The following is a 23279-nucleotide window of genomic DNA, read 5'->3' on the forward strand; positions in this document are numbered from 1 at the left end:
TTTAGCTAATGCTGCATAAGCTCATACACTTGCTTTCTTGCATCACATGCAACTACTACTACTACATTCTCGTTTTTAATTAAATTTTTTATTTATATTAATTTTTTTAATTTTTAAACTATTAAACTTCGGATGGCGTTTGCCCATGATTAGGAGCCTTTAGGATCGTTTTTCAAATCGCCAGCGGTGGCACTTGGTTTTTAATACCAAGTTAATGTACGCAGTGCGTTACAATTAAATTAACTGATTTTTTTTTTCTTTTCCATGATTAATTGAAGAGAACTCAAAATAACTAATTATTTTGTCAGCAATTATTTTCTAATGGATTAGCTAGCAATATAGAAAAGTAATTGTTTTCACTCCACTGCACATACCACCCAATGAAATGTATACTCCTATTTTTGTAAATTAGTAAATTTTACGTAAATGATTGTCTATTTCGAAGTTTTCAGAATGAAAAGCTCACATTTTTTTAAAAAGGGAACAATGTTTTCCGCTCTCGTAACCCATTAACCACGGCGAAAAAGAAAAAAAGAAAAATGAAAAGAAAAAGTTTCTTTCATCGTGATACCGTCCCTCAACCTAGACCAGGGAATGTTCTCTAATGTGTACTATTTTGGGATCTCCCCGAAAATAATAAATTACTTTTTTTTTCTCTGGTCGATTTTCCCATTTTACTGGCTAGAATCCTCACTTTCATGGGGTGTTGCAAACTTTGCCATCATGCCTACGACCGACTAACCCATTTTTTTTTTCACCATGCGGTGAATAAAAAGCCATCCGTATTGGAGGACGGTGATTATAATCACCGTCCTCCAATACGGATGGCTTTTTTACGGATGGCAAAAAAGGAGATGCGATCTCCTTTTTTGTTTCAAAATGTGCCGCGATCTACCATCTCAAGAATTTCATTGGACATGGTTAAAAAGTTAATCAACACATATTGAAAACCGTTGTCCTTAAATTTAAATAAAATTCAGAATTCTTATTGTAAATTCATACATATTTAAATTTTTAATTTATGCAAAGTTTGTGTCTTCATGTAATCTGCTAAGCTTTCATAATCGGGAATATCAATTGCCGATCAATTCGGCCCTGGAAAGACTGTGCAAGGCTCAAAGGGTACAATTATTTTCAGCCTGGTCTGTACTTGTTAGCAGAAGGGTCTGCTTCTACAGGGATGGGATACACTTAAAATAGAAAGGGTGCAAGAATATTTGCTGATGCTATCGAGGCAGTGTTAGGGGGGTCGGAAAACTGCTAGCTTGGGGGGATATAAGGACTAATAGATTAACAGTAGCCACTGGCAGAGGTGAAAGTGATTCTTGTACTGCTTCTATTGGGATGAGCAGAAGCCTGGAAAACAAGATGCAGGATATTTCAGAGACTGCTGGGAGTCATTGTAGTACAAGTAAAGACGTGGGTTGCGTTAGGGTAGCTAAGAAAAAAGAACAGGTGCATGTATACTTGCGTGTACACCAATGCTAGGAGTTTGGTAAATAAATTTGATAAATTTGAGGTATTGCTAATATTGTTGGGATATCGGAAACGTGGTGTCACACAGATATAAGGAATGCAGAACTGGAATTTTGGGGAGTACAACGTTCACAGAAAGGATAGGAAGGGAGCAGGGGTTATGCTATTCGTTAAGAAACAAATAAAATCCAAGGAAGTGAAGCCGGTCGAATGCAGCTGGATAGTGCAGTGTCGAGTCAGTTTGGTGTAACATAAGCATTGGGCAATCAAAATTGAGAATAGGAGTGTGCTATAGGTCTAATGACTCTGATGAGTACAATAAGAAACTGTACAGGGAAATAGGGTGGGCCAGTAAATCAGAGAGTCTTATAATGGGGGATTTAATTTCCCAGATATTGACTGGAATTTGTGGGTTGGTCACTTACACACTAGCAAGGCTTTTGTGGATTTATTGGATGATTGTTTTCTAGATCAGCATGTTAGGAAGGCAACTAGAGGGAGTAATACTCTTGATTTGATTATCAGTAGTGATTCTTCATGCATTAAGAATCTGCAGATAAAGGAACCACTAGGTGGCAGTGATCGCAGTGTGCTGAAGTGGGATTTACTCAAAGAGGTTACTACCATCAGGGGTAAAGGGAAATGTTATTGCATTTGTAAAGGCGACTACGATGGTCTGAGACAGTATTTAAATTATATACAGTGGGACCAAGTGATGATGTTACCAACAGCAAATTCAAAATGGGAAGCATTCAAAGAACTTATCTTGGAAGCTACTAGGCTTCACATACCAAATAAGAATTATTGTTCAAGGTTTAGGCCTAAATGGATGTCAGATGAACTAATGACACATATGGCAGAGAAGAAAATGCATGGGATACATATAAATTAACACGTGACACAGAAGCCTATGATAGATATCAGTTGATCTGTAACCAAGTTACAAAGGAGGTTAGGCAGGCTAAGGCAAATTACGAGAAATCTTTGGCAAGGGATGCAATAAAAGACAGCAATGAGCTCTTTACGTATGTAAACTCTAGAAGGAAGGGGACGAATTAGATTGCTCCACTTGATATCGACGGTTCAACTGTTGATGATCCTGCTCAGGTAGCTAACAAACTAAATGAATATTTTGCATCGACATTCACACATGAGGAATTATTCAGAGAGGGGAATGCCAGAGGTGTATTCAACTCTGGCAGTAAGCTAGATAATCTTGTGATAACTGAGAGTAAAATGGAGGAGAAATTGTTAAAGATAAACACAAGAAAGGCACCTGGGGCGGATGGGATCTATCCAGTTATATTAAAGGAGGCAGCAAAGGATGTAAGCAAACACTTAGCCATAATTATGAGAGCTTCCTTGGACTCAGGGGAGGTACCCATAGACTGGAGATATGCAAATGTGACCCCAATTCACAAAGGAGGATCGAAGGCTGACACAAGTAATTATAGACCTGTGAGTTTAACTTCTGTTCCAGGAAAATTAAGGGAGGCACTGGTTAAAGAAGCACTGCAGGATCATCTAGACAAGACTTCAGTTATACCTCGGACCCAGCATGGTTTTGTTAAGGGGAAGACTTGCCGGACCAATTTGATTGGATAATATCATGCTTTCACAAAAGAACTGGATGCAAGGAATAACTTTGATATGATATACTTGGATCTTAGAAAGCCTTTTGATACTGTTGCACATGGAAGACTGCTGCACAAATTGGAGGTAAATTTGTATAAAGGGGTGGTTGAGGGGGAGAAGACAGAGAGTGGTAATCAATGGACACTGCTCATCGTGGACTAATGTTATTAATGGAGTCCCTCACGGTTCAGTGTTGGGTCCGTTATTGTTTTCTGTATTTATAAATAATATTGATGTCGGTATATCAAGCTTAATATCCAAGTTTGCAGACGATACAAAAGTTGTCAGGGTTGTTAAGGACACTACTGACGCTACGCTGCTGCACTTGGAACTGGAAAGGTTGAGAAGATGGGCTGAGAGGTGGCAAATGAAGTTTATCATGACAAATGTCAAGTACTATGGGAAACAGCAACCCCATAGTAACAATAACGTATCAACTCTGTGGTACTACACTGACAGTGGTAGAGAAAGAAAAGGACATGGGGTAATTGTGCAAGCAGATATGAAGTTCTCTGAGCACTGCAGACGGGCTGCAAGAGTAGCTCCTGGTGTCTTATCAATGGTATACAGGAATTTTTCTAGCAGGGATAAGGAGATAATTATTCCCTTGTATAAGGCAATGGTCAGGCCACACCTTGAGTACTGTATACATGTCTGGAGGCCTCATTTCAAGAAGAATGTATAGCTGCTGGAACGAGTACAAAGAAGGGCAACAAGGTTAGTGAAGGGGAAAAAGGGTTGTTTTTACGAAGAAAGGCTTAAGTTTTGCAAATTACAGTGTTTGGGGACTAGGCATCGGCGAGGTGATCTGATAGAGATGTATAAAGCCTTGAATGGTTTGAGCATGCTTAATGCTGATGGGATTCTGCCTCTTGCTCAGAATAATCACCTGAGAGGGCATAAATTCAAATTGAGGAAAGACAGATGTAGGATAGATGTGCGGAAATTTGCCTTTAGCCAGTGGGTAGTTGGTTGGTGGAACGGACTTCCAACCCCTGTTGTGGAAGTTGATAGCCTAAATATATTTAATGCTCAGCTGGACAGGTATATCGAACGAACGGAGGGGTGAAGTGGAAGTTTTTTTTTTTTTTTTTGGCTGATGCTGCATAAGCTTGCTTTCTTGCGTCATATGCCTTTATTAATGCTAATGCTAAAATGCTAATATAGTGTGATGAGGCGAACCGTAAAGAACCTTTTGTATGCAAGTCCGTAAGAATAGAGCGATTCTCCGTCTTTTTTTTTTTTTTTTTTTTTCAAATACGAAAAAACCGATTCACATAGATATGTGGAACCAAAACAGCAATTTAAAATTGCACTGCAGTTTTTTACATTTGGGTACTTTTCTCAGCAAACATATTTCCAAGACTTTTTCTGATGATCTGGTTTTTAGGAAGATATCGTTTCGCAATGTAATAATTTAATTTTCAAGTAATATTTTCTATATGTAAAAAATCTCAACTATTTTTTTCTTCAATTTGTTTCGTATCTAAGTCGACATTAAATGGATAAGAAATATATGGAACAATGCTTCAATTGTTTCAAAGTCATCCACAACTTCCTCAATTTCAGAAACATATTTTTTACTATTAAATTCAAAAACAGGATATTTTTGCAAATGAACTTGCATATTTGCAAAATGATAATTTTTTTTTCGAGATCCTTTGCCATTGACAAAAATTGATATTTATATGCAGAAATATTACTAATCATGCCACCCACATTTTTATTTTTCTTTGTAGTTCCAAATTCAGATCACTTAATTTACTGGTAAAATCTGCCAAAAAAGCCAGACCACATAACCACTGTATCTTGTAGCTGCTGATAATCATCTCCCCTTTGACTAAGAATTTTTTTTTAAATTTCATTCAGCAAATTTCTAAATCTCTGTAGAAACTTACTCCGACTCAACCACCTCACATTTGTGTGTAATATCAGATCCGGTTCTTTTTCATCGAGTCGCATTTTGAAAAGTCTCCTTTGAAGAGATTGTCCTCTGATGAAATTCACGATTTGGAAAGCTATGTCCATAACACTTAGAATTTAATCTTTTGTTGGCTAACACTTGTTGGTGGATGATACTGTGGTAATTCAAAAAATCTGGGAATTCATCATCCTTTTGACACAATGCGATGAATCCGTTAAGATGCATTGTCATTGCTTTGGCTCCATCTGTTGTTATTGATACAAGCTTAAATAGTGGTAATTTAATTTTTTCAATAAAAGTTTTGATTGCGTTAAATATATCAAGACCTCTAGTTCTTTCTTTTAACGAAACTATACCCAGCAGTTGTTTTCTAGTGGCAGAATCATCGAAAACCATTCGAATAAAATCGAGCTGTATCACTGTCGTCTGTAGATTCATCCAGTTGTAAAGAAAAGGACACATCACTAGCAATATGAGCACGCAGTTGTTTGCTCACATTTTCACTAATTTTTTCGATGCTTCGCATACTAGTATTTCGAGATAATTACGGATCTTGAAGAGCACTTTTAATTTAATTTTTGTTCTTAAAATTTTCAAAAGGTGAATCTGTTATTTCTAAAAATGCGTCTTGGTTGAATTGACCATCAGAAAAAAGTGTGGATTTTTTTGCAAGGAAATGACTCACTTTAAATGATGCTACAGTTACTGCTTCAGATTGTAAATTAGGTGTCATGAAGAAATTTTGTTGCGCGAATAATCTGGATTTAAGTTCTTTTAGTTTATTTCTTCTAAGGTCACTATTAGGTGGAAAATCCGATTGGTATTTACCATAAAGATATTAATATCGTTAATTAATATTGAAAGCGGTAAGGGGGCCCAACATGGAGTTCGTTGAATTGCCTTTCTAAATTTCCTTTTTTGAGTCTAGCCAGGAAGCATTGCAAATCAAACAACAACATTTTTCTTTTATCATTACAAAAAAGTATTCTAGTTCCCACTTTTGATGAAAACGATACGTTTTACTCTATTTCGCAGTAATTATTTTAAATCAAGGGATATTAAATAAACATATAAGTACTGTATAGTTATTAATATTAAGTAAGCTAAATAAGAATCCGATACATACATTATGCTCTCCAAAACATAACTGCATGAATTTTCACTAGACGACAGAGTACTAAGTACTACTCTGTGGTTTAGTTGTACTCTGTGGTATAGTGAAAGACTAGACATTAGACTGCGCGGCGACAAGAGTAGTCACGTGGTTCAACGGATTTGTAATAAGCGTATGCAGTGGGGTGCATAATAATAATAACATATAGATTTTGACTAATCAATTTTTTTATATATATTCAAAATTCGACGTGAGCGACCGAAATTAAAGCCGCTATCGACTTGTTGGCCACCCCTGTTCTATACCATTAATATTTGAACTACTTGGTTTCCTGCTGGGATGGAGAGGCCACGTTATTTGGGTTTTGGGAACTTTTAATTTCGAGTGCTAGTTCGTTACATCCAATGACCCGTTGTGAAGTAGCCTTGATTTTATGTTGACTACCAGAATGGAAATGAGATCTTTTCCGACCGATAGCGCCATGTAAAATGGGAGAGGTGTGCTGGATGCGACGAACCCGAACCCTGACACAAACAGGAACCCCTAAAGGGTTTCTTAAATGGTATAGCACATCTATAAGCCTATAAGGAAAGAAAGGAAGATCCCTACTGAATCATGCATCCGTGTCCCTGGACACTTGCACAGTTCTGCCCCACGGTATCCCACATAGTATGTATTATTAATAAATGTGTGAATTTGAAAATTTTATTCGTTATTAAATACAGTACTAAATAAATAAATAATAATAATAAATAAAAGAAAGAAAGAAAATCAACAAGTAAATTCCTTTTATAGCCCCTCACTTGTAGGTGGCGTAATATACTGTAGTCTGATATCTTTAATTGTTTTAGTATCTGGTGGTTTTTAACATTTTGCAATATGTTTGTTTGATCAATATACCTTTATGCGGTGTAATGCCGGTGTGTTTTATTTTGTATTGAAATGAACTGAAAAAGCTTAATTTATCTTTAATTGTTTTTGTTATATATGATTTTATACCTAGCCCTTGTTGAATTTTGAAATTTTTTTTGTGGCATTTAGTGTCGGTTATTAAAGAAGTTGGCGTTGGAAGAGCAAGGAAACATATAAAGGGAAAAAATATATATAAATAAAGATAAAAAAGGTAAAAAAATTCAATTTATTAAGCTGGGTTTAATGGCCGTTAATTTATAAGGAGGCATATTATTTGCGGTGGCTAAGGCGCATATTTTGTTATTTATTGTAACGGAATATACTGAAGGTAGTATGATCATAACTTGTTGACAGATTTATGGTGGTGTTCATCGTTGTGGACGTTCAACATTGGAGGGCCTCCAGAGGGTCCGATGTTTTTTTTTTTTTTTTTTTTTTAATTTCCTTGGGGGATAGGGGGGTTGATTGGCTGTATGTTTGTTCGAGTTCGTATAAAATTTCTACTGGGTCATTATTCAAAAATTGGATTGCCGCTGAGTAGAAACACAAGCACAGGAATTAAAAAAAAAAAAAAAAAAAACTGTAACAAGAATATTAATGCAGTCATAGCTGGAGGGCAGATATTGAAAAAGACAAGGACTGCTGAAGTTGTCACATTGTTGGAAATTATCAAATTCTTTTGTGTTTATTGAAAATTAACTGTTGTACTTGAACATTGGTGGCAGGATCATATGTTTTTGTCATCGGACCTTCAAAACTTTGAAAAACAAACAACAAAAAAAAAAAAATCTTTTACAATGCTTTCGTACAGAATCTGATGGTTGATCTTGGTAAATGAAAAAATAAATTATTTTAGTAATGTACTCTTGGATGTGACATGCAGAACTGGCCATAAATGCAAACCATACACAAATCCATTTTGGTTATGCTTATGAGACATCGGCTAGTTCTCAATAAAAACAAAAGAACTTCATCATTGGAATCTGCTTTGAATTCAAAATGGCACTGGGTATCAGGGATACTTGGTATGTAAATACTCCATTTGCCAGTTTTTCTGCATTACATTGTTTTTCAGTTTACATCAATGAAACTTCTTTACTTATATAAATTCTAGAAGGAAGGGGATGAATCAGGGGTCCACTTGATATTGATGGTTCGTTCGTTGACGATCCTGCTCAGATAGCTGACAAACTGAATGAGTATTTTGCATCTACATTCACACATGAGGAAACCTGTAGGGAAGTGGAGGACAGAAGTTTATTAAGCCATAACAGTGAGCTAGATGAAAGCAAAGAAGAGAAAAAAATTGTTGAAGTTAAACATAAGGAAGGCACCTGGGGGTGGATGGGATCTGTCCACTTATATTAAAGGAGGCAGCAAAGGAAGTAAGCAATCTCTTAGCCATAATTATGAGAGCATCCTTGGACTCAGAGGGGAGATCCCCACAGATTGGAGATGTGCAAATGTGTCCCCAGTTTGCATAGGGGATCAAAGGGTGACAAGAGTAATTACAGACCTGTTAGTTTAATTTCTGTTCCGGGGAAAATAATGGAGTCACTAGTTAAAGAAGCATTGCAGGATCATCTAGATAAGACTGCAGTAATAATTCAGACACAGCATGGGTTTGTTAAAGAGAGGTCTTCTTGTCTGACAAATTTCATTAGATACTATGATGTGGTCACAAAGGAACTGGATGCAAAAAATAATTTTGATATCATATACTTGGATTTCAGGAAACCTTTTGAAACTGTTACACATGGAAGACTAGTGTACAGATTGGAGCAGTATGGCATTAAGGGCAAGTTGCTACAATGGATAAAAGGATGGTTGGGTGGGAGAAGACAGAGAGTGGTAATCAATGGACACTGCTCTTCATGGACTAATGTTATTAGTGGAGTCCCTCAGGGTTCGATGTTGGGTCAACTGTTGTTTTGTATATTTATCAATGATATTGATGAAGGTATATATCAGGCTTAGTGTCTATGTTTGCAGATGATACAAAGGTTTTCAGGGTTGTCAATGATTGTAATGATAGTATGCTACTGCAGCAGGATCTATAAAAGTTGAGAAGATGGGTTGAGAAGTGGCAACTAAAGTTTAACGTTGACAAATGCAAAATACTGGGTAACCCCAGAGAAATGTACCAACTGAATGGTACTGCACTCAGGGTGGTAGAGAATGAAAAAGACCTGGGGGTAATTGTGCAGTCAGATATGAAGTTTTCTAAGCAGTGCAGACTGCCTGCCATAGCAGGTCATGGGGGTCTTGTTAATGATATACAGGAATTTTGCTAGTAGGGAAAAGGTGATTATCCCTTTGTATTAGGCAGTGATCAGGCCATGCCTTGAGTACTGCATACAGGTCTGGAGGCCTCATTTTAGGAAGGATGTAGATTTGCTTGAGTGTGTACAGAGAAGGGGGAACGAAGGGATCAAGAGAGGCTTAAGTTCTGCAAATTGCAGCAGCTGGAGACTAGGCACCTGCGAGGTGATCTGATTGAGGTGTATAAGGCCTTGAATGGTTTGAGCAGGGTGAATGCTTGTGAGATTCATCCACTTGCTTAGATTACAAACCTCAGGGGGGGGGTATACATTCAAATTGAGGAAAGACAGTTGTAGAATAGATGTGTGTAAATTTTCCTTTAGCCAGTGGGTAGTTGATTGCTGGAACAAACTTCCATCTGTTGTTGCTGGAAGTTGATAGGTTAAATAAATTCGAGGAGGAACTGGACAAACTTTTAGATGGAATTGATGTGCGAAATGGTTTTTTTTTTTTTTTTTTTGGCTGATGCCACATTCTTTCTTTCTTGCATCATATGCCTCTACTAATGCTAATGAAACAATGGGGGAGGAAAGAAGAAATTGAGTTTTTCTAGTATTCACTGTAATGAATATTTGAAAAGTACATTCTGCAAAATTTCAATCTTTTTTTGGTGAAGCAAACTACATTAGAATTTAACTAGATAGACAATTTTTTATTTGATTAACACAACTTGTTACTTTTCTGGATTTAGGAATGAAAGCAGTAATTTTTGTGGTTATTTTGCCCTCAATTATATTTGTATTTACTGTGATTTTTTTTTTTTTTTTGTAATTAACACAACATCTGCTATCCAGCAGCTGTAATTCATCCCATTATGCACTGCAGTTTGATTCATTTTATCTGTTATGTATAATTTTTCTAGAAATTGCCATGAATGTTTGGAGGATTGAACACTAGAAAACTATTGGTAGTGGGAATAAAGGATGAGTAAAGAAATGGGTATATTGGATAAATTTAAGGAAGAAGTAGGCAAATTATCAGAGGATGGACAGATGAGTTGGACAGGTTTTTTTTTTTCTTTTTTTTTGTTTGGCTGATGATGTTTAAGTTGGCTTTCTTGCATCATTTGCCTCTGCTAATACTAAATCTGATGCAGTAAAAGAAAATGAAACAAATGAAGAATGGGGAAAAAAAAGTAAATCCTAATTATCCTGATTAATAAGATTATTTCCAGTTCAATAAAAAGTGCTAAAAATTTAAAACTTTATAATAAAAATAAGAACAGTATCTTGACACTAACTGCGTTTCATTAAGAGGTGTGAATAATAGATTTACTGTAGATTAATATACACAACATAACAGGATCTGAGCTCCAACAATGATGTATTTTGCTTAGTGTATCCGCTATACCTTGATGCTTAGCTGACTAATAGGCATTTTGATCTTTTAATTTAGTGCTTTTCACTGGAAGATGCCTCATAACTTGAGTTGTGATGATACCGATAAGTAACATTAGCCCTCCCTCTCCGAAGAAGTGGAAACTTTTTCTTAGCTCAGTATTTTTTTGAATAAGAGAAAAAGCTGCTTTTAAATAGTGCAGCTATTTTTATTTTGATAGTGTCTATATTGTCCTCTAACATGAATTGGGAAATTAAAGTTAAATGGACAATGGTTGAATAATTTTTAATATAACGTGACAGTCTGCACGGTACACACTCAATAAGATAAAAATTTTTAGTCTATGGCTGATTCATATATGCAAATTTGCGGTGTTAAATGATTTTCAGTTAATTCTTCAAACAACACACAGTTTTCAACTAGATTATATTAGGACATTGGAGAAAGGCATGGGAAAGTGATGCAAAGAAGAAATGCAACAGTAAGATAACCTTGGCAAAGTGATGCAACAGTAAGATAACCTTGGCGAATATTTTGCCAGAGCCGTTTCAGAGAAGAAGTAAGGATTAATATCAAAGTAATTACAAAAACCTTTCCTTTAGCTCCCTTTGTTGCTAGCTAAGGTGTCAGTGGAATGGACTCAAGTAAAAATGTAATTAGCGGGTCTCAACTACTCAGGTTGTCTGTCCAACTGTCTAATAAAGTTTCAAGAATTTAGGACATCCATAATTTTTTACACTACATAAAAATGTAATTTGATAATTTTTTACATGGATGACTATCTCATTTCTTAAAAAAGTTACAATTATTGCACAAAAATTATTTGGACCTGGAAGCTGCTATGTAAGTTGACCATGATGCTACGAGGCAGTGTTAGGTGGGTTGGAAAACTGCTAGCTTGGGGCGGGATACACAGACTAAAAGGTTAACAGTGGCCGCAGGCAGAGGCAAAAGTGATTCTTGCACTGCTTCTATTAGAATGAGCAGCAGCAGCAGCCTGGAAAGCAAGGTAATGGAGATTTCCAGGACTGCTGGGAGTCATAGTGGAACAAGTAAATACATGGGCTGTGTTAGGGTAACTAAGAGTAGGAACAGGTGCATGTAAACATGCATGTACACCAATGCTAGGAGTATAATTAATAAATTTGATGAGCTTGAAGTGCTAGTCAAGACATCAAAGGCAGATATTGGGATATCAGAGACGTGGTGTCACACAGATATAAGCAGTGCAGAATTAGAATTTGGGGAGTACAATGTGTACAAGAAGGATAGACGGGACAGGAAGGGAGGAGGGGTTATGCTGTTAGTTAAGAAACACACAAAATCTAAGGAAGTGCATCCAATTGATGTTGGTCGACAATGCAGTGTTGAGTCTGTTTGGTGTCAAATAAGCAGTGGGAAAGGAAAAATGAGAATAGGTGTGTGTTATAGGCCTAACGAATCTGATAAGTATAATGAGCAAATGTGCAGAGAAATAGTGGGCCAGTAAATCAGAATGTCTTATAATGGGGGATTTTAACTTTCCAGATATTGACTGGAACTTGTGGGTTGGTCACTCGCACACTAGCAAGACTTTTGTGGATTTATTGGATGACTGTTTGCTACAGTAACATGTTCGAGAGATTCAACCAGAGGGAGTAATACTCTTGATCTGATTATCAGCAGTGATAATTCATGCGTTAAGAATTTGTAGATAAAGGAACCACTGGGTGACAATGATCACAGTGTACTGATGAGGGAATTACTTAAAGATGTAACTACCATCAAGGCTAAAGGGAAGGGCTTTTGCTTTTGTAAAGGTAACTACAGAGGTCTCAGACAGTTTTTAATTCTGTGCAGTGGGATCAACTGATGATGTTATTAACAGTGAATTCTAAATGGGAAGCCTTCAGGGACTTAATTTTGGAGGCTACTAGTCTTTTCATTCCAACTAAGAAATACTGTTCAATGTTTAGGCGTAAATGGATATCAGATGAATTAATGAGGCTCATGGCAAAGAAGAAGAAGAATGTATGTGATGAATATAAAGTATCAGGTGACACAGAAGCCTATGGCAGGTATAAACTAGTCTGTAATCAAGTCACAAAGGAGATTAGGCAGGCGAAGGCAGATTATGAGAAATCTTTGGCAAAGGATGCAAAGAAAACCAGCAGAGTTCTTTACTTATGTGGGGGGATGGCTTTTGGATACGTCTTTTCAACCAGTGGTATGAATCTCTTCGCCTTTGTTCGATGCTGTCCATCTGTCCTGCCACAGCTGTAGCAGGTGAGCCACAATTCTATGCTTTTCTGCTTTGCAGTTGTTTGGTTTTAGGGTGAGTCCATAGATTGTAGTGAGTGTTCCCTTAGACAGGTGATACATCAGCCCACAGCAAGTCACCTCCAGGTCCAGTGGGAGGACTCCTGTCAAGACCTGGAGGGCTTGCATGCTCACTGTTCTGCATGCACCAGAGATGATGAGTATAATGCTACGCTGAATTGTGTCCAGGTGTCTTTTATTTACTACTGTTCCTGCTTTTTTTGTACCATATTGGGGATCCGTAGGTAATGGCTGGGATGAAAATTGCTTTGTAGTACAGGAATAGGGTTTTTCTGTTTAATCCCCAGTCCCTGCGTTGAGACTCTTGCCATTAATGCTGCATAATTCCTTAGTTTTTCTTTCAGGTGGATGATGTGAGGGGTGAAGGATAAATTACTGTCGATTGTAATTCCTAAGTATTGTATTTGTTTTGCAAGTTTGATGGTTGCTCCTGCTATGTTTATTTGTGGTGGTCTGTGGATGTCGAGCACTCCTTTCAGTAGAACAGAGTTTGTCTTCATGGGTAAGATCTTCAACATGTGTAGCTTTGCCCAATCCTGTAACACCTGTATTGCCTGGTTTGCATGAGTCTCCAGGCTTGATCTGGAGTCTGCCTCCACCATCAGGACCAAATCGTCAGCAAAGGCCTGGCAGCTCACTTCGCCCAAGTCCTGAGCCAGGAAATCATCAAAGACAATGTTCCACACGAGCGGCCCCAGGACCGAACCCTGGGGGCAGCCCCTGCGGACCCATCGAGCCACTTTTTGAAAAGATGTTACCACCTCAATTCTTCGGTCAGTTAGGAAATTCTTAATACACTTGTAGAGGTTTGTTGGGAGCGCTGCCTCCCAGAGCCGGCTGAGGACACTCGGCCACCACAGGGTGTCGAACGCCCCGGCGAAGTCCACTGCGATGACTAGGAAGTACTTCCTGTCGCATTGGGTTGCTTTGAATATAAGGTTTTGGACTACTTCTATGGTTGATAATCCTGGTTTGAATCCATATTGTTTTGGTGATTCTAGGTTTGCAGCTTTGTATTGGCTCATAATTCTTTTATGCAACAGCCTTTCATATAGTTTACTCAGGGTAGTCAGTAAAGCAATCGGTCGGTAGGAATCCGGTTCTGATGGCTTGTTAGGGTTCTTCAGGATGAGTTTCAGATTTGCGGTTTTCCAGGAGGTCGGAAATTTCCCCATTTGCAGGCAGCAGTTTAGAAGTTTGAGCAGGAGGCTAGGTATATGTTCCACAGCCTTTTTGATCAGTTCCGGCTCCAGGGGTTCTGGTCCCGGACATTTCCTATTTCGCATCTGTGCCGCAGCATTTTGTAGCTCCATTTTGTAGCTCCTCCATGGTGAAGGGCAGCTACATTTATTGCGATATATATGCCTCGTTCGCTTGGGAGATTTCTTCCTGCTTGTCACTGAGGTTGTCTGGGGGTTCTAGAATGATTGTATTTAGAATGTTATTAATTGAATCATCCCATGTTTTAGTGAGGGATCCTTGAGGCGTTTTTGTTGCCGTCATTATTTCCCCCCCTGTTAAGCTTATTTGTGGTTATTTTGTATACCACCCCCAGGGGTCCTCATTTCTGGTCGTAGAGATTAGTCGCTCCCAGGAGGCTTTCTTATTTTTCTTTATTTTTTCAGTGTAGGCATTGCGCTACAGTGGTTATAATGTGGGTGACTTTCTCCTGCATCCTCTCCATGTTTTCCATCCTGTCACTCTCCCGTCCGGTCACTTCCTCTTGTGCTTTGCGGATCAATTGTTCTCGAAAGAGCTCCCACTTTGCCTTTTTGATGGCGAACATGCTTGCCATGTATTTGCCATTTGTCGGTCTTGGCGTCGTTCTCTTGATATTGAAGGTGATTGTGCGGTGATCTGATGTGGTCCAGGCGTTTTGCACAGTCCATTCGGTCACATGAGCTTCTATGTTTCTTGTGGTTAGCGTGATGTCTATGGTTGATTCCCATAGGGTGTTGCAGCATGTCGGTAGATTGAAGGGTTGATTCTTTACATTGAAGATAGAATTTGCTAGGAACTCCACAAGCCTCTGTCCATTCCCGGTACCTCATCAGTCCGGTGTAGTGCTGTGCCAGACAGGGGAGTGGCAGTTTACATCGGCGCAGGTTATGACTCTTTGTCCTGCTAGGGTTTCTTGCACCGTTTGTAGGTAAGTGATAGCAAAATCTATTTCTATTCTGGGTCTCCAGTACAGCAAGATCATGTACAGGCTGCCAACAGAGCTAATAATATGGTCACATGCTGCCCATGCCGTGCAGAGTGGTGGTATTTTTGTTGTGGTTATCTCCGGGTTCCATACTACCACCGCCGCCCTCGGAGTGTCTTCGTTGCATTGTACAATTTTATATCGGAGCGGGTAGCCCCTGACTTGCCCTGTGTGAGTGTAGGGCTCCTGTATCAGGATAACATCTGCGTTAGCCTCATCAGCGCTTTGCCGTACTTGGTCGGCCACTGCTCTGGCCCGCTGAGCATTTATTTGATGCACCACTAGGATTCCGTTATTAAATTTCTTATGGTGTATCCCCATAATTGATTCGTGACTGGTATGAACTCTTAGCTTTCTTGTAGGTTGGGCAGTTTGTGTCGCATTTGGAATGGGCATGATCTAACCTCAGGGATTTGCAGTTGGTGCAGATGGGATCTTTTTCTTTCTTTGGGCATCTGCTGTAATTGTGGCCCATTTCAGAGCAGTGGCCACATGTTGCTTCTTTTTGGGTGCAGGTGTGTGTGTTGTGTGGCCATACTTGCAGCATTGGGAGCACCTTGGTACATCCACACATTCTCTAAATCTATGACTGCTCCACTCTATGTATGTGGTGTTTTGCATTTGTAGGATCTGTCATGCTTTGGGGGCCAGCTCTGCCACCCAGTTGCAGTTTCCACTATTTCTAGATTTTGTTCTGTACTTGGGTATAATCATCCTTGTCAGGTAATTCGTTTAGGAGGTTTTTCCTGTATATCTCTTCCCTTACACTTTCAGATGTCATATCCTGGTCAATATCAAAAATGATTACAGATGGCTCTTTTCTTTTGGGGGATGCGGAAAGGTCAGGGAATGACCACTGCATATCCCGGAGCAATATGGCCTTAGTTGCTAATGCTCCTAAAAACCAAATAACAAACAACAATCTTTTGGGGGCCTTGCTGTAAGGCCTAGTGTTGAAGATCTTGAAGTTTGTTATTATCTGCTGTGCTTCTTCTTTGGTTGCCATTTCAATAACTATTCCGGGATTCCTGGTTTTTCGGATAGCTTTGATTCTAGTAGTGCCAAAGTCCTCTGTGACTTTCTTCTTTATTTCTTCACTGGTGGATTTTTCATTCCCTACTGGTCGTACAACCACTATGTTGGGTGTGGGCAGAAGGGTTTTTCTTTGGACTGGTTGACTTTTGGTCTGTATATTTGTAGGTTTCCTCAGCATTTCCTCAGTAAGGGGGTGTCCACTGTGGCATTTGTTTTGTTCCACATTCCATGCAGGCTTCCAATTTGGCCTTATTTGTTACCGCTTCTACGTGGACCTTCTGTAGAACTGTTTCCAGCTTGGGTCCAGATGGTCACAATTTCTCCTCTGAGGGCAGTAGCTATTCTGCTAGAGGATTCCTTCAACTTGTTTTCGAGCTGCACCCGGAGGACCAGCATCTGGTCCAGAACAGAACCCTCGGGCAGCATAGGGTCCATGGGGGGGATGCCACATTTTTTGGTGCGTCGTTGGCATCCTGTTTATCCTCTGTAATGTCATTCTGTGTGGCAGCTACTTCATTTGTCTCCTTTTGCTCAGATTGCGAGCGTGTTTTCCTTTCTGATTTCGGGGCAGTCATTTTCCAGTTTTTTCCTTTGGTCGGGGGTGGCTCCTGAGTGGGGGTTCTCCATCTCCTCTTGGTTTTCTATCAATATCGAGTCATTATTTTGATCTTGTTCCGCGGCGATGGTAGTTCTGTTCAATTTTCTCTTCGTTTTGTTGGTATTCCACATTTTAAGAGGTTTTCCGGATTATCGGGTTTTAGCATTAGCATTAGCATTAGTAGAGGCATTTGATGCAAGAAAGCAAGCTTATGCAGCATCAGCCAAAAAAAAAAAAAAAAAAAAAAAAAGTAACATAAATAAATAAAAATAACCACTTCCACTTCACCCCTCTGTTCGTTCGAAATACCTGTCCAGCTGAGCCTTAAACTTATTTAGGCTATCAACTTCCACGACAAGGGATGGAAGTCTGTTCCACCCACCAACCACCCGCTGGCTAAAGGCAAATTTCCGCACATCTATCCTACATCTGTCTTTCCTCAATTTGAATTTATGCCCTCTCAGGTGATTTTTCTGAGCTAGAGGAAGAATCCCATCAGCATTGAGCATGCTCAAACCATTCAAGGCTTTGTACACCTCTATCAGATCACCCCGCTGGTGCCTAGTTTCCAGACACTGTAATTTGCAAAACTTAAGCCTTTCTTCGTAAGAGAACCCCTTTGTCCCATTCACCAATCTAGTTGCCCTTCTCTGTACTCGTTCCAGCAGCTCTACATCCTTCCTGAAATGAGGCCTCCAGGCCTGTATACAGTACTCTAGGTGTGGCCTGACCATTGCCTTATACAAGGGAATAATCACCTCCTTATCCCTGCTAGAAAAATTCCTATATATCATTGACAATACACCATGAGCTACTCTTGCAGCTCGTCTGCACTGCTCAGAGAACTTCATATCTGCCTGCACCACCACCCCCAGGTCCCTTTCATTCTCTACCACTGTCAGTGTAGTACCACAGAGTTGATACGTTGCTCTGGGGTTGCTGTTTCCCATATGTAGTACTTTACATTTGTCAATGTTAAACTTCATTTGCCACCTCGAAGCCCATCTGCTCAACCTTTCCAAATCCTGTTGCAGCAGCATAGTGTCAGTAGTGTCCTTGACAACCCTGCCAACCTTCGTATCGTCTGCAAACTTGGACATTAAGCCTGATATACCATCATCAATATCATTTATAAATACAGAAAACAATAAAGGCCCCAATACTGAACCCTGAGGGACTCCACTAATAACATTAGTCCACGATGAGCAGTGTCCATTGATTACCACTCTCTGTCTTCTCCCCCTCAACCACCCCTTTATCCATAGCAGCAACTTGCCTCCAATGCCACACTGCTCCAATTTGTGCAGCAGTCTTCCATGTGCAACAGTATCAAAAGCCTTTCTAAGATCCAAGTATATAATATCAAAGTTATTCCCTGCATCCAGTTCTTTTGTGACTGCATCATAGTATCCAATCAAATTGGTCAGGCAAGACTTCCCCTTAACAAAACCATGCTGTGTCCTAGCTATAACTGAAGTCTTGTCTAGATGATCCTGCAGTGCTTCTTTCACCAGTGCCTCCATTAATTTTCCGGGAACAGAAGTTAAACTCACAGGTCCATAATTACTTGTGTCAGCCTTTGATCCCCCTTTGTGAATTGGGGTCACATTTGCACATCTCCAGTCAATGGGTACCTCCCCTGAGTCCAAGGAAGCTCTCATAATTATGGCTAAGGGTTTGCTTACCTCCTTTGCTGCCTCCTTTAATATAACTGGATAGATCCCATCCACCCCAGGTGCCTTTCTTGTGTTTATCTTCAACAATTTCTCCTCCACTTTGCTCTCAGTTATTACAAGATTCTCTAGCTTACTGCTAGAGTTGAATACACCTCTGGCATTCCCCTCGCTGAATAACTCCTCATGTGTGAATGTCGATGCAAAATATTCATTTAGTTTGTTAGCTACCCGAGCAGGGTCATCAACAGTTGACCCATCGATCTCAAGTGGACCAATCTGATTCATCCCCTTCCTTCTAGAGTTTACATAAGTAAAGAACTCTTTGCTGTTTTTCTTCGCATCCCTTGCCAAGGATCTCTCGTAATCTGCCTTCGCCTGCCTAACCTCCTTTGTAACTTGGTTACAGATCAACTTGTATCTATCATAGGCATCCGTGTCACGTGTTAATTTGTATGTATCCCATGCATTTTTCTTCTCTGCCATATGCCTCATTAGTTCATCTGACAACCATTTAGGCCTAAACCTTGAACAATATTTCTTAGTTGGTATGTAAAGCCTAGTAGCTTCCACGATAAGTTCTTTGAATGCTTCCCATTTTGAATTTGCTGTTGGCAATATCATCAGTTGATCCCACTGTATAGAATTTAAATACTGTCTCAGTCCATTGTAGTCGCCTTTACGAAAGCAATACCCCTTCCCTTTACCCCTAATGGTAGTTACCTCTTTGAGTAACTCCCACTTCAGCACACTGTGATCACTGCCACCAAGTGGTTCATTTATCTGCAGATTCTTAATGCATGAAGAATCACTACTGATAATCAAATCAAGAGTATTACTCCCTCTAGTTGCCTCCCGAACATGCTGATGTAGAAAACAATCATCCAATAAATCCACAAAAGCCTTGCTACTGTGTGAGTGACCAGCCCCCAAATTCCAGTCAATATCTGGGAAATTAAAATCCCCCATTATAAGACTCTCTGATTTACTGGCCCACTCTATTTCTCCGAACAGTTTCTTATTATACTCATCAGAGTCATTAGGCCTATAGCACACTCCTACTCTCAATTTTGATCTCCCAATGCTTATGTCACACCAAACTGACTCGACACTGCACTGTCCAGCGATGTCGACTGGCTTCACTTCCTTGGATTTTATGTGTTTCTTAATTAATAGCATAACCCCTCCTCCCTTCCTATCCTGTCTATCCTTTCTGTACACATTGTACTCCCCAAATTCCAGTTCTGCATTTCTTATATCTGTGTGACACCACGTCTCTGAAATCCCCACAATATCTGCCTTTGATGTTTTGAGCAATACCTCAAATTCATCAAATTTATTTACTAAACTCCTAGCATTGGTGTACACACAAGTATACATGCACCTGTTCTTTTTCTTAGCTACCCTAACACAACCCATGTGTTTACTTGTACCCCAATGATTCCCAGCAGTCTCTGAAATATCCTGCATCTTATTTTCCAGGCTGCGGCTCATTCCAATAGAAGCAGTGCAAGAATCACTTTCACCTCTGCCAGTGGCTACTGTTAATCTATTAGTCCTTGTATCCCCCCAATCTAGCAGTTTTCCGACCCACCTAACATTGCCTCGATAGCATCAGCAAACATTCTTGCACCCTTTCTATTTAAGTGTATCCCATCCCTGTAGAAGCAGTCTCTCCTGTTAACAAGTACAGACCAGGCTGAAAAAAATTCTACCCCTTGAGCCCTGCACAATCTTTCCAGGGCCGAATTGATTGACAGGGCTCTCATCATATACTCCCTCCTATCGTGTCTGGGCAGAATTTTTTTGGGCATACTTGTTGAAAGTAGGGCTCCAAGAGCTGTCGATGGACCCTAACCAGAACTCCATAGGTTTATTACGTGTCTTGCAACTGTTAATCGCAAGTTTAAGTTCTCCTCTTGGTCACATGATGGGGGAGGGAACAGCCAAGTGCTAAAGTGTACCCAGAGCGATGGGATTAGTTCCCTGTGGTGTTTTCGGGGAACGCCGAAGACGACGGTGACATCACGATTTCAGTGTGTCGCACGAGTAAGAAGTTCACGCGTCACCATGGAAAGTTTATGGGAGGTGGGAAAGCACAAAAGTCATAATTTCTTCTATAAAATTGTTTTAAACACAGTCCAGAAATATTGGAACATTGTTTCTGTACAAGTTAACACAGGGGGCAATCACAATCACTGTGAGGGCAACCTCCCCAGTCAATGGCCAGATACCAGCATGCCAGCCACGTTATATTGTTTGGCTCTCTATTTCTCTGCCATCAGCCACATGGTGACCAGTGCGGTCTGGCAACAAAGGAAACAGATAAATGACGCTGGGATCTAACTAAATACCCGGTAGAATGCAAAAAGTTTCTCACCAAGGGACTCCTGTACTGTATATCTTCTTGAGAGAACACACTGTAGAACATAAACTGTAGTTTAAACACATTTTTTACAGGGCTCCTCCATAGCCAGGTGGGAAGGAGTAGCAGTGCATAGCACATGCTTCTTGATTAGACTGGGGTTCGAGGGCGTCACCACCAAATACAGAGGATGTGGAAAGGTCTGGGAATGACCACCGCATATCCCGGAGCAATATGGCCTTAGTTGCTAATGCTCCTAAAAACCAAATAACAATAACATTTTTTTACACAAAAATCACGGAGCGATATATCATACATCCGAACACAATGGCAGCCATATTGGCGTCCAATACAACATGTACAGAGAGGATGGTGGGGGGGAAGGGTTATTCTCTTAGTTAAGGAGCACATAAAATCTGAGGCAGAGCATCCAGTTGATATGGATGGCCAGTGCAATGGTGATAAGTCAGTTTAGTGTGACATGAGCACTGGGAGAGAAAAAATGAGAGTGGGAGTGTGATATAAGCCTAATGACTCTGATGAGTATAATAAACAACTATACAAAAAAATAGAATGGGCCAGTAAATCAGATTGTCTTATAATGGGGATTTTCATTTTCCAGATATTGACTGGAATTGTGGGTCGCACACTAGCAAGACCTTTGTGGATTTACTGGATGACTGTTTTGTACAGCAGCCTGTTAGAGAGGATGCAAGAAGGAGTAATACTCTTGATCTGATTATCAGAAGTGATTATTCATGCATTAAGAATCTGCAGATAAAACAACCACTAGGTGGCAGTAATCACAGTGTATTGATGTGGGATTTACTTAAAGCTGTAACTGTCATCAAGGGTAAAGGGAAGGGTTTTTGCTTTCATAAAGTTGACTACAGTAGTCTCACAGAGTTTATAAATTAACAGGTGATACACAAGCCTATAATTTTGGTATTTTTGGAATCAGTAACTTTTGCTCTGGAGGTATAAATTGTTTGTTTGTTTGCTTTTTTTTTTTTGTTTTTTTATGGCCAGTGTAACTGCCTAATTCTTCCTTAAATTTATTCAAACTGGCAATCTTTTATTCATTATATTATTCCCCACTTCCATCAGTTATCTAGTTTTAAATCAAAGATGTATACATCTGCCTCTTTCTTAGACAACACATACACAAGGGATGTACATTTAATGTGAAAAAGAAAGGCTGCAGGATAGATGCATGGAAATTTGCTTTCAACTAGCTTTTAGCATTAGCAGTGACAAAAAAAAAAAAAAAACATTTTACTTATCCATTTCCTCCAATTGTTTGTCTACTCTTCTTCCTTGAATATATTTATGCTATCAACTTCCACAACATCAGATCGAAGCTTGTTCCAGAAATCAACCACCTGCTCACTAAAAGCAAAGTTCCACACATCTATTCTACAATCTCCCTATTATCTATTCTCCTTTCCCAATTTAAATTTGTGCACCCTCATGCGCATAGTCTGAGGAGAAAGAATCCCATCAGCACTGAGCTTGCTCAATCCACTCAAAGACTTAAAACACCTCAATCAGATCACCTTGGGTGCCCAGTTTCTAAACACTGATATTTGCAGAACTGAAGCCTTTCTTTGTAAGCCCGTTTGCCTAACTTTTCTGTATCCTGTTGCAGTTAGCATTCTGTTATTACTGTCATTAACCACCCTAATAACCCTTGTATTATCTTCAAACATCAAGCCTGATAGGCCTTTCTGTATTTATCAATATCATTCATAAATATACAAAACAACAATGGGCACAACACCAAACCCTGAGGAAAAGCACTAATAACATTAGTCCACAAAGAGCAGTGTCTACTGATTACCACTCTCTGCCTTCTCATACTCAACCATCCCTTTTTCCACAACAGCAACTTGCCATTAATGCCACACTACTCCAATTTGTACAGGAGTCTTTTATGTGTAACAGTATCAAAAGCTTTCCTGAAATCGAAGTATATGTTATGAAAATTATTTTTTGCATCCAGTTCCTTTGTGACCACATCGTAGTATACAATCAAACTGGTCAAACAAGATTTCCCCTTAACAAACTCATGCTCTGTCTGAACTATAACCGGAGCCTTGTCTAGATGATCCTGCAATGCTTCTTTAAATGGTGACTCCAATTTCCATGGAACGGACGTTAAACTACAGGTCTAAAATTATGTGTCACCTTATGATCCCCTTTTTGAGTTAGGGATACATTTGCACATCTCCAGTATGCTAGGATTCCCCTGAATCCAAGGATGTTCTCATAATTATAGCCAAGAGTTTGCTTACTTCCTTTGCTGCCTTCCCTTAATATAATTGGATAGATCCCATCCACACCAGATGCCTTTCTGATGTTT

This window comes from Mastigoproctus giganteus, chromosome 3 (assembly GCF_048544385.1).
Source record: "Mastigoproctus giganteus isolate SK-2022 chromosome 3, ASM4854438v1, whole genome shotgun sequence".
Classification (NCBI taxonomy): Eukaryota; Metazoa; Arthropoda; class Arachnida; order Uropygi; family Thelyphonidae; genus Mastigoproctus; species Mastigoproctus giganteus.